The sequence below is a fragment of the Struthio camelus genome, chromosome 5 (assembly GCF_040807025.1).
Source record: "Struthio camelus isolate bStrCam1 chromosome 5, bStrCam1.hap1, whole genome shotgun sequence".
NCBI classification, from domain to species: domain Eukaryota; kingdom Metazoa; phylum Chordata; class Aves; order Struthioniformes; family Struthionidae; genus Struthio; species Struthio camelus.
In genome coordinates, this window is record NC_090946.1 from 74,212,977 (window position 1) to 74,225,873 (window position 12,897).

The window sequence follows — 12,897 nt, forward strand, 5'->3', positions numbered from 1 at the left end:
CCAGAAAGACGTTTGATTTAAACATAGCTGACTTAAGCCATTTGGGAAACACATATGTGCTCTACCATCTTGTTGAGCTGATGGCCGTACTGCTTGAAATGACAGGAGGGAGATTCGTGAACTGCTCCCTTCTCCCTCTTACGACGTGCTAATTCCAGAGCCTGCTCACTTCAACATATTGAGCACATACATAAAAACCACAGACAACAATTTCAGCGACCGGAATGTCAGACGCTAGGATGTGAGAACTATGCAAAACCTCAAAAGACGCCCTCTCTAGCCACCTTTCATTGCATCCAACTGTCTTATGACCGCCTTTGGGTCCTAGAATGCCTATTTTTGAAATGTTACTCTCTGTATGTTCTGTATGTTGCTACCATATAAAACCCATATGGTTCTGGTCCTGGAGCAATGCATGCCCTAGGACGTCTTTCTTCATACAGTGACAGCAACTGTTTTGTTCTTGGAAATGCATTGTGTGATGTGCGTGATATTTCATCCCGTGAAGTCGTTACACTTGCTTCCTCAATCTGAAATAAAAGGACTACAGGTTGGTTCTATGTGGCTGTTCTTTCTTAATGGATAAAAGCACTACATTTTTTATGTAACTATTTTCTCCGGGTTCACAGAAAATATAATTTATTCTGCTCCATTAAGCAAAATTTCACTAACCTGAACTGGCCTGATTGCTTATCCAATTACCTAATTATTTCAGCTACAGAATGCTAACTCAAGAGTTTCCGGAGTTTTTTGTTTTGTTTTGTTTTGTTTTTTGCTATGTTTAAGTGGGTTTGAAGCACTAGAATTTAACTCAGCTTTAAAAAAAACCCTTATACTTTGGAAGATGTTAACTTTGGCTCCTAAAATGGACTAGCTGTAATACTAAACACATGCTATCATAACTCAGGAAAACAGAGACACTTACACAGATTCTTTTTCAGTGATTTTGGACATTGTCTCCCTGTGTAACTTTATACATAAATAGAATTCTTTCTCTCTCACCCCACCCATGTATTTTTAAGATTGTCTCTGGAAAGGGCTTCTTAAACACTTTAAGGAAGCTGCTTCTTTTCCAAAGATTTTTTCCCTGCCTCCCTCCTTAAACCAAGAACTTGGGTGGCCTCTTTGCTGATAAAGGGCGTCAGCCCTGTGAGTTTTGGGGTTTCAGCTCTTTCCCTGAGCTTCTTTCCTGGCTTATATCTGCACATGTGAATGATACAGGTGCTCTAGAAAGACTCTAGCAGAAAGCGTTACGCCAGCAACATTCCTGTAGCAATAACTGCAATGAGCAGAAATTTATAACTACCTTGGCAGCAGCAGTCATGAGCACTTCTAATCCAAAGACTGCTGCATTTTAAAAACTGCTGTTTCAAAAATGTTTTGGAGTCCTGATAGCCCTGACACCACCCCAATGACCTCAATATAGTTGCTTCTCATTGTAGTAAGGCACAATTTGGACAGCAGGTCCCAGTTCCTCTCAGTTGCATCCATCTATCCTTGATTCAAGTAGATCTGAGAAGAATTAGGATTTAGCAGATAGGATATATAGGGCTCTGGAGCACGCGATGATATTGAGGAAACTGGGTTTGTTCAGCCTCAAGCAATTATTTATTGCTGTCTTCAAACACCTTATGGGAGGATAGTGGAGGATGTAGCCAGACTCTTCTTGGAAGTGCACAGCAATAGGACAAGAAGTAATGGACACAAATAGGAGCATGAGAAATTCTGGTAAGATATTAGAAAAAAAAATCGTCAGGAGGGCGGGATAACACTGGAACAGGTTTCCTGGAGGAATAGCCATCCTGTGCAATCTTTAAACTTGAATGAGGCCCTGAGTAACCAGCGTAGCTGGCCCTGCCTTGAGTGGGGAGCAGGATTAGACAAAATCTCGAAGTCTCTTGCAATCTGAATTATTCAGTGTTTCTATGATTGCTCATGCACTGCTCCTTTTCATTGTTTCTTCTGTGCTGACAGCTTTTTGTGGTTGTACCTGGTCATTTGCTCTGAGACCTGCATGAGAAACAATGTTGGCTGGGCCAAATTTGAAGAACTATGGAATAAGTATTTCAGGATCAAGGAAAAGTGATTGATCTTTCACTTTCACAAGTGCCTCATTTTTAAATCTATCTTATATCTAGCACACTGCCAGATATGAAGATACGGATCTGAAATAATCCTTCATCTTTCCTGACTTAATAAAACCAAGGGTCAAATCCAGCAGAACATCACAAGAACTGCAAAGCAGACCTGAGGAGGAACCTTCATCTCACAGGAGTTGGTGTGAAGAGGAGAACAAACACAGACTGCCAGTGTCGCATCTAGCCAAGGAATGCCACGCCTTTTCTGAGAAGAAACTACATAAGATTCACTCATCTTTCCCCTTTCATTGGTGCAAAACAGCCAAATGTTCCCATTGCCTTTTCTACATAGACATTTCCACTGCAGTCAGAATTACAGAGAAGCGTGAATTAGCCCCACATTTGCCAAGAACTTTGATACCCTTGGAAGACAAATCTGTAGAGATTTTAAACATTATCAGTTAACATTAGTATCGGTTCTTGTAAAAATACCTTCTGCTTGAAACACTGTAATGTCCTTCTTTAAGTGTACCATATTGCAACATGTACTTGCAGTATAAGCCAGAACATGGCCTGTGTTTGTCACTCTGACTATGTATGCACACATACAGACACGGGCATATTCAGAGCAAGTGGTGCGTATGGTTTAGCCACTTGTCCTTCCTACACTGACTTCAGGGGAACAAAGATATAGTATTTAGTAACTTCATCTGTTTTTACCTGTCTTTTAACGTCTCAGTAACCAACAGAGGAACTTATTAGCCAAACAGACAAAATCAACAGTAGAGTATTTGCTCAATCCAATGACTAATGACACTTCTTAATGCTCATATAGTGCTTTATGAGTAAAAAATAAAATGCTTAGTTAAAGTTGTGCAACACTATTTGGTTCAGGCTGTAGAGCTGTGGTTTGAGTTGGCTGCAGCTCTCAGCGTTCCTGCTGTACTATCTCTGGAGTTGATGGCAGTGTCTTTTAATCACATAGCAATGTGCTTCCACAGCTTGCAGAGAAATCCACCATCGGTGCTGGGTACTCAGGCTTCTTATACAGGGAGTGGACGCTCAGCATGCACTCCAGGATCACCAGCTTGCTGAATGAAGAGCTGAAAGAATTGTTGTTTAAACCTCATCCATGTGCAGTGATTAGGCTCCTTCCTAGAGCTGTAAAGTTGGGCCCCCATCCACTCAGGTTCCATAACCTGCAGCCCATCAAGAGAGGAACCTCACCACTTTTTTTCGTAGAAGTGAAATCTACTCTTCTCCTTCAACATGTGGGAGACAGCAGCATACTGTGGTAGGTATTGCTGTAAACAGTCTTCCATGAGGGGCATTCAGAGCGCTTGCCTAACACATAGAGCACCCAGTGTCAGTCTCATTCTAGTGGTTGGGGCAATCACCCAGACTTTCAGCCTCTATTCCTGGGACTACCTGTGCACTACATATGAAAATCATCTACGTGAGTAGTTCAAGAAGTACAGTTTATACTACAGGATTTCTCACCCTCAGATGATTGCCTTAATCTGAATATTTCTTTGTGTTCCCTTTCTAATAAAAATCTATATTGAATACCTTTCCAGAGGAAGCAATCCTGGTGAGTGCTCTGTTGTTGGGATCTTCACTTTTCGGGGGACAACACCGGGTTCACTCTTCTCAGGCAGCAGCAGCTGTTGATGCTTGGTGTGGAGCCCTCTTCTGTTGGTATCTCCTCATCATTCTTTGAGAATGCCTCCTGGGTTGAGCTCCTGAGAAGTACATGGACTAGTGCCTTGTTCATAGATCTGCAGGGCCATGACCAGAGCATGATGGTCAAAAATCAGAGGAAAGTTAAGGTCATGAAATGAAGGACCTATGATATTTAGATACTACAGATTTCGATGTCTACTGAAGGGGGATTTTCAGAGCCATGGTTACCCATTTAAATGCCTTATCAATTCTATATCTTAGGTGTAGCTTAGGTGACTAAGACCCACATCCTAAATCTTATGAAGGCTCCTCAATTTCACTGGTGTATCTGGCCTAATATGTTGAGCATGTGACCGATGCTGGTATCTGCACTATGTACCAGATGGTACCCAATACAGAGGCCAAGGACTGGTCACAGATTTCAGCTTGAGAGCTAGATTTTTGGCTCTGTCCAAGCTAGAAGATAAAATGGGCCAAGGCCTGCTCTCTGGTCTTTGCATGGCACAGTTTCCATCAGTACAGCTCACATTTCTCACTCAAGACGTTGTGGCTCTATCCAAGCTGCCTATGGGAGTGACCTTTGGCCCCACTAGCCCTTGAACTAACCCCCAGGCTCAGGCCAGGAAAGTGCTAGTGGGTACAGGACAAAACTGTGCCATGGTGCCCACCAGCAGTTCAGCGATGTGGATGATCACATACTGTGCTCAGGCCCAGGCCTGGCCCTATTTCCTAGCAGGGAATGAGCTTTTAGCTCTAATTACAGAGGCCTACACTTTTATTTACAGAGATGCCTGGTTTACTTTGCAATGTACCAGTGCCTCTTGGGTGATTTTCTGTTTCTGCTACTTGGGAAAAGCTACACATGGATTAATCCTTCTTTAATTTCTTCTTGGTATTTATACCTGATGGTGAATAACAGGTATACCAATGCTGGCCCAGCTACGAGCAGAGACTATCACCCATGCAAATACAATCTGTATATCAGGTTATAAAGTCTTTGATGGTGGACAGTATCTTTCCTGTGAATATGAAGGTACCTTCTAGCCAAACCAATGTGAACTCTCACAAGCTAAGTGTCATCTATTTGATCTCTTTTTCCTATCTCTTAAGTTAGTGTTGCTCAGGAATGTATTCATGCTTGTGGTTTTGCCTCCACTGGCAAAAAGTGAGTGGTTTCAACAAATCCTTGATGCTTGAAATCCTGCTGAGGTACTTCTGAGAGGAGAAAACAGGTAAGTCCAACAGATAATGTAATGACTGGAAAGGAAGAGAATGAGCAAACACTCTCCCTGAGTTTTGAATGGGAAATACAACTACTTATTGTAATTAAGAAGATGAGCATCTCTAAAAAAGTATTTAATACCTTCAGCTAGTGCGGGTATTTCACTGTCAGCACTAAAACAAATCATAGCATAATATAGTCCATCATATGGTAACATATGTACTTGTATATTACATATACACTAGAGATGCAACATGCATGTTACATGCACAGATTTCATTTGTAAAATCAAGATCACTGCCTTTCTCCCAGTTTTACAGGCAGAGGACAGCTCTCCTGGTGTTCCGCTCTGTCCAGCTCTAGCCTGCTTCATCTGTGTAAGTCCTGGAAGAAAAACCTTTGGGCCCTGATCCGTTGTGATTGCTCAGTGGCGCATCTGCCATCTCCAGAGAGGTGTCACCTAAGCATGAGCTTGCCCATGTGGAGCTTATGGGACATCAGGGCCTTGGTCAATGAACCCCTGGAGCACAGATGTGAGCTGGAAATGGTCAGTCTGAAAATTACTAGAACTGTTTCGTAAACAACATGGACAATAATTAATGTATCCATTATAAACATACAGCTATAGAAATAATCTCAAGTTGAATTTTGGCAGAGTCTTTTGGCAGAGCGGATCTGAAATAGCAGACAGGGTCCCATGGGATCTGAACCTGTTTGCAGCACTCAGCATTTGCCCATCGACTTCTGGGGAAGCTTAGGATCTGCACAGAGCACCAGATCGCTGCTGACCCACAACACCAGGTGGCTTGGGACCAACCTGCTGTTTAGTCTTCCTCCTCCAAATGGATTAAGCTTTTGACATCCTATGCAGGGCATGAGTCTGGGAACTCCACCTACCCTCTCAGGCCTGTAGGACTCAGACCTATGAAGGAGCAAGTGTGTAGACTTCTGCCAATGTGCTCGAGGATTTGCACAGTGCACAGCTCACTAATGGCACAGTGCTTGGACTGTATGACTTTCTGAGTTACATAGCAGAGCAAGTGAAAAATGGCACACTCTTTGTGAACGTTTTCAAGATAAGAGGAAGGAAGGGGCAGTATTCACTTCAGTGCTTTATCAATGGTGTTATGTTCTTCAAAATCTGAAAGCTTTCTCTCTCTTTTGTCATTGTTACACTTTCACCTTTTTCTTTTTCTTTTTTTTTTTTGCATGTTCTTTTGTAAAAAGGTATATGACAGTGGAAAGCAACAGAAAAATCAGCAGAGCATTGGGAAGTACTGCTATGGTCCATCAGATATGGATCATACTGTTCCAATCTGTGATTGCCATTGATCAGTGAGACTCCCTGGAAGACAATAAACAATAAAGAGAAAAATAAAACCTAATATCAGACCACTGAAGTATTTATTTCTGGAAAGCTGGACTATTCAACAGAGATGAATAAGTATTCCTTTCTTGTCTGCCTAGCACTCTCTTGCTCTTCCTTAAAAGCATTTCTCCTGCAGCCCTCTCCAGCCCCAGATTCCATACCACATTTCCTTCCCAGTCATCTGCAGTTCAGTTTCTCAGCCCTGTTTCAGCTTCTGATGGACTGTTTTTCCCCCATGTAATCTGATGGCAACATTTTCAAGTGACTTGCCATTTCAGCTGCCTCTTGGATTTTTCAAGAGTCCAGATGAAGATGCATTAAATTCATTTTATTTTGGAATGCAGTGAGCAACCTCCCCTTCTCTGCCCAGCTCCAGAGCCTCCAAAAATTCAGGTTCTTCAATCTGTTTTCACATGCAAAAGCACTGGCCTTGCTATGCAGTTTGCAGTGCATTGTAGGTCTCAGGCAAGATGCCATCTCGTTAGAAAAAAAAAAAGAAAGAAAGAAAAAAAAGAAATGGGAAAATAGATGTCTTATGTCTCTAAGCAAGGAAATGACACACATCCATCCCCTTTCTCAAGCAAGCAAACAGTCTAGGGGCAACTGCTTGAGTCACAGCTGCCCAAAGATGGCCTTGAGTAGTGAGCTCTAGACTTTCTCACCCAGAATGCCAGAGAGATTCTGTCTTTTCTCATAAATAGCAAGCAGAGCTGAACCAACAACCAGTGACAATATGACCATGCAAAGATACAAATCAGTCTGTCACTTTGTTCTGTACAAGCCACTCTTAAATAACTATATGCAAAAGCCACTGCAGCCATAGCAACATGTTTTTAAACAAACTGCTCTTCAACATAATTTTTGTACATTGATGTAACCCCTTCTTAGGCGAATGCAGCAAGCAACTCACCCGACAGCGTAGAGCAAACTGAAGGTTGTAAATGAGAGCTCCCGGCTGCTGTTTGATCCTCTGGACAATGGATCAAACTGACACCAAACAGAATACTCTGACCATTGGTCTGCCTCAGGCCATAGGTATATGGAAATAGTGAGAGGCCAGTGTGTAACAAACAATGTGAACACGCAGGTTAAATACCATTGTAATCTTTTTAGGGAAGAGGAGGTCACTCACAATCTCTATGTATCATAAAAAACAAATTGGTATATGGAGGTGGTCCAGGGACAGATAGTTTGCTTAAGATTAAAATACAGGGGTGTGTATATTGCTATATTTAGTATTTAAATATGCATGTGTATATATATGTATGCATGTATATATGTATGTATACTTAATGTACCATAATGATGTTGTCCTATAAGGCACAGTACTGTGAATATGCTCAATGATTCAAAGGACTGCTTAACACCTTGTGAGGGGAACTCTTTCTCCTAAGGTCAGACCACTTGGTGTGCCAATTCAGGCATCAGCCTGGCAGCAAACTAACCCAACAGAAAAATGGCGTCATTTTCTGCTGAGTTGGCGAGTTGATCAGGCTCATGGAAAAGTCCAGTGAGAACCAGAGCTAGCTCAGGGGAGTAGATAGGCAGGAAGAAGGAGGAAGGGACATCTCTCTTTCAGCGTCTTTGCATGAGGCCAGTGCAGTGGAACCACAGCCCCCGCTGCTCTTCTGGAAAAGCCTTTCTCTCTCTCTCCTGTGACTTCTGTAGAAAGAGTCTAGGGAGACTAGTCTTCCTTATGTTAGCATTACTGAATATCCCTCATAGTGTCTACACTGGGATTTACAACAGCTTAACTAAACAGATCCCAGAACTGATTAAAGTAAATCCATGAAATTCAAGACAAATGAATTTCCACAGTCTAATCACATCTGCTAGTTTTAACTTCTCCTCTTTTCTTGTCTACTTTTGCAACATCTCTAAAGCAGATTCACCAGGTCTTGCAGATTAAGGGTTCTTTAAGCTCTTTCTGCTATTTGAAGACAACTTGGAATGGGAATGTTTCAGTGGAGAGCAGTGGAACAGCTTCGAAAGAATATTAACATACTTCAAAGTGGTATTATGTAGCTATGACAGCTATAACAGCTTGGACATTTCACCCCATTCCTCTCACAAGTCAAAGATAAGAACAGAATCCCCCTGAGGCAAAATATTGTCATATTTCTTACTTAACACTCTGCATCCATGAAAAATGCCTTTGAAAATTACTCAAATAATGAGAAAATAAGCATTAGGTGTTCAATCATTTCCTTAGAACGACTATTTTGCAACATTATATATACACTGTGAATCATTTAATCTGAGTATTTAAACTGCTGCGTATGCACTGACTCTTTTAGCACTATGGATCAACCTCAGAAGTGTAAAATTCGGTATGAACTCATTCAAAAGCTCAAGTTGCAAGTCTGTAAAAAGACCTGACCCATTTTCATATTAGCATAGCAGTATCTATTACAGAAAATAGTTGTCATTAATTCAAGAAATCTATTGGATCAGTTGGAACAACCAAAGCTTGGCATGAATTTATCAAATCATATAGTTATTTCATACATGATGTCAGGGTTAATTACTAGCTGACAAAAGAGGAATCGTCCTCTGTGGACTTTGCAAATCTGTTCTTTCCTTAGCTTAATCATTACGATATTGTGATGAAGTTGATAGAAAAGCTGAGCAAATGAAGGAATAGTTGTTAGTGAAACATTCAGACAGGTTTATTCCTCTCTACTGGCAGCTGAGACCTTAAGGAAGAGCTCTGCAGGTGCAAAAGTTATCTGGTATAAACAAAACCCTTGTGACTGGGATGGGCAGGCCAACCTTGGTAACTCACAATTATGGGAAAGGTGTGGACAAACAGTCAACAGCTATTAAGATGCCACAGCCCTGGTAACAGTGTCTCATGCGTTTTCCCTCTGCTTCACCTGAGGAATAAAATACATTTGCTTAAGTCAGTGGGAAATGCCTATGTAGCCAGCTAACACAGTTCAGCCGATGGGAGACAACTCTGTGAGCCGTGATGGTCCCTTGCTCCATAGAAGAGCGCTAGTAAAACTGAGGCTTTGCAGCGTGATCCATTGGTGGTTGAAACCAGTTTAAATTACAGTAGCAGTGGCCAGGTACAGTTTATGTGGTTTCATTCATAGTGGTTCCTAGAGTATGCAATAGCTAGGAAAGTATCTGGTTATGGTGATTGCTTCCTGGAAAGGACAACTGTATTTGTAAGGAAGAAAGGTTAGGAAAATATATCTCCAGGCGCCTTCTTGTACAGAGATGGCTGTTCCGGCTGGGCGCACTAAAATTTCTTGCTGAGCCTTGTTTCTTAGAGTGTCGGGGACTTTAGGGTGTAGCAAACAAACTGATCCCAAGAAAGCATTGTTGTAAAAATCAAAGACTCGGCATTTTGTTTGGAAAAGTTTCTTCAGTTCCTGGGAAAAGTGCAGAGATGGAGAGAGGTACAGTGCTGGAGCTAATCTGCGCTTCTACACACATGTCAGTTCTGCTAGTTGTAACTGATTCAAGACCCTATCTATGCTATAGATCAGGCATTTGAAATCAGTAATTTTGTCTGGCTGATTGAATGTTCAAATCCTTGCAATAAACTAAGCCAAATTAGCTAAGGCTCTGCCGATTTTTGGGAGATGTAGCAAGAAAAAAAGGTTAAAAAAAAAACCAGCAAAACCACGATGGAACAGGCAACTCTCACACATGAAGAGCGCTCTAAATTGCAGGCTGCTTGCATGGCTGTCTGGGGAATGAGGTGTAAATCCTCCCTTTAGTCCCTTGGCTGAACTGCCATCTCATGGATAGCTGAGCTTGGGAAGGGGAGCAGGTGAAGAGTACTTTTTTTTTTTCCTTCCTGAACATAGGTGAAAAAGGGAATTTTGGCACTGCCACCCTCTGTGTGCCAACATGTGAGGGATACCAGATATAGCCGAGGCACATGGTGTCTTCACATAGAGTTAGATGAAATTTAGGCAGAAGATTGAAGCTGTCTACGCAAGGGGTGATCAACCAGCAGTTCCTGAGCCACGTGTTGCCTCCAAGGAGATAAAGCATGGCTCTGTACCAGGCTTACGGCTCATGCCTGGCCAAGGGGTTGCGCTGCCAAAGTACCGCTGGGTTAGCCAAATCCCCAGCTCCTGGGGGAAATCAGATATGCAACCTCAAACTGAACGAACCAAGCTGCCCTGACATCAACCCAAGCCACGGCCTGCATACCAGTAGGATGGACGGATGGCTGAGAAGTCGCTATCGGCTGCTGCCTGTGAGATGAAATGCTCCCAGCGCTCTCCCTTCCCCCAGCATTTTGGGTGCTTGTGACACAAGACTTACGGCAGATTTTGGCATGTGGTTCACTGGGTGAGAGGGTTAGCCTCTCTCACCCGTACTGCCAGCTGAGTGCGGAGCTGAGCCTTCGCTTAGGATCACATCCAACCAATGTCAACAATAGGCAAAGCAAATGTCACGCTCGCCAGCAGGTGTCCTGTGACTGGCTCTCCCCATGGACATCCCTGGAGTGGCTAGCTGGAGCCTGATCTCCAGCCAGCCGTTTGGGTGGAAAGTGTGGTGTTATGAGGGCCTGTTCCTCTCCCACGCTGCAAGAACGGCACCTTGCAGCCTTGCCATCCACTTTCACGGCCGTGGGACAAAGCACTCGCAGCAGAGCCGTAACGCAGCCCAAGAGCTGCTGGAGTGGAGCAACGGCTCAGCCACAGCTGCTGCCAGTCAGAGACTTCCCACAGCAGTTGTTCTTTGGCTAAGCTGACATTTTCTTTGCCAGCACTGTGTCTTAAGATCATTTTCAACCTGTGGAACCACTGCAGCTGCTTTTCCCTATGTTGTAGGCTCTACTTTGCTGCTTTTCTTTTTTCACTTAACTGACAACCTTTCTAATACTCAGCAGTCCTGAAATGAGAATTTCTGGGTGTAATTTGCCTGAGTGGGGGGGTACGGAAAACAGCGTAGTGTAACACGCACCCCAGTACACCAGCAGGCTCTACTGGGAGCCTAGGAAAATTACACTGCTCTCCTCCACAAGACTTCTGTCTGGGAAAATGGCAACTTGGGTCTGACTCTGGCTCCGAAGGATCCCTTGCAGCTAACACTGCTGGGATGAGCTGATCCAGATGCCCTGACTATGTGCATTTGCCATCTGATATCATTGACTTCTGACTCTCCATTTGGGACGCTCTGTAGGAAGATGCTTTGTGTTGTTACAATTCTCCATAAAAATGTCAAACACATTCACAGTCCTTATTGATCTAGTGAAGCTTGCATTAACCAGAACTACATTTAGCCCAGCAGTCCTATGTTCAAAGATGCTGCGTAGAAATGAAAAGTTAATACTTTAAAAATTAAACCAGGCAAAAATCTGGATGACAAAATTACCCCACTATATTCAATTCAGTCCTCTCTGTATCTGGTTTTTTGCAAGTCACCCTTTCCATAAAAATCAGTTTAAATATAAAAGCCTCAGTGTCGTTACTTCAAATGAGGGGACCCAATCTTTTTTCCAGTTATAGTTAATGGTCAAGTCCCACCAATTATAGGGAGAACAACATCCAGCTGTTAGCTGTAAACTCAAAAATGTGTGGCTCTCAGAAGTTTTCAGGTCACTTTATTCTGTAAGGTTCAACTTACAAGCAACATATAAAGCATTAATAGAGTATGAATGGACGGCACCTGATGAATAAATAGATGGGCTAGTACACGGTGAAACATATTATAAAATGTAATAGTTCAGTAAATTTGCCTTTAAAGGCAGTTTTAATTAACAAAATGCCTTTCCCTGACATGCTCATACCCATATAACTCATGTCTGTATTCAAGCTAATAATAAATCAATGTCCTATTATACAATAATCACAAATGCAAACTTAATATAATTCTCAATAAGAGCTTTCTTTAAAATAAACTACTGATGTGCATCTAATTTTGATACTTTACTCTATTATTAACTCACATGAACTGCATGCTTTGATGTTGCCTGAACTGAACATTTGTCTTTTACTGCAACTCTTTCACTTAATGTAAAATGTGTGTGGCATAATTCTCATTACTAATTGCAACCTTATGATAATATTCCGTAGCGTACGGCTAGCCTCATTTACAATAGCGTCAGAAGCCTAGTCCAGCTGTTAATAGATGTGTGCTAAGCCTTTTCTGCTTTTTTTTTACCATAAATAGAAATGAACACAATCTAAATCTAAAAATCCAAGTACTTAGGCATTTTGGGAGAGTTTGGATCTAGATCCAAACTTCAAAGTTCCAGGCCAGACCCAATCGCAGCAGAAGTTCCCCGATTTTATGGCTGATTTGTTTTGCTCTCAGAAATGCGACATCAGCAACGGAGCAAGTAAACTGTTACATGAAACACATGCTGCCCTCTTCCAGCTTTATCTGTGATAGCATTGTTAGCACAAGAAGAATTGGTTGTGTACTCTCTCCTGCCCTCTTTTGATCTTGTCTGTAAATTGTCGAGTCGTGCATTTACAGTGTTACATACATGAGGCTGGAGAGTGGTCTCCTTCCCCACCCAGTTTCTGACCGCTAGGTTTAACCCTGTAGGTTTAAACAGTTTTCTTTTTTCA